At 46.5% G+C, this 254-nt stretch overlaps 1 protein-coding gene across 1 annotated transcript in view; it reads left to right on the top strand.

Annotated features, from left to right (window-relative positions):
- The first annotated feature begins 225 nt into the window (after positions 1 to 225).
- LOC108891744 (receptor-type tyrosine-protein phosphatase beta) overlaps positions 226 to 254 on the top strand; it is a 22,625-nt gene continuing 22,596 nt past the window's right edge. The window contains exon 1 of the mRNA XM_051073272.1: positions 226 to 254. This exon is cut by the window's right edge and continues 211 nt beyond it. The gene's annotated coding sequence lies outside the window, so the exon portion shown is untranslated.

The raw sequence follows: 254 nt of genomic DNA, 5'->3' as shown, positions 1-254 counted from the left end.
TCTGACGGTTGATTGTTTGTGTTGGTTCAGATCCTGAAAATAGTCTGTTTTTTGGTTCACGTGGTTTTTCTAACTTTGGTTTAATAAAGGGACTGAAAACCAAAACCTCTCTCCTCCTCCTCCTGTTTTCTCCTACTCTCCTCCTTCTCCTCTCTCCTCCTCCTCCTCCACCTCTCCTTCTCCTTCAGTTTTCTCCTCTCTCCTCCTCCTCCTCCTCCTCCAGGTTTTCTAGACTAACTGGCCATGTGTGATGG

This window comes from Lates calcarifer, linkage group LG10 (assembly GCF_001640805.2).
Source record: "Lates calcarifer isolate ASB-BC8 linkage group LG10, TLL_Latcal_v3, whole genome shotgun sequence".
NCBI classification, from domain to species: Eukaryota; Metazoa; Chordata; class Actinopteri; family Centropomidae; genus Lates; species Lates calcarifer.
This window is presented reverse-complemented; position numbering and strand designations above follow the sequence as displayed.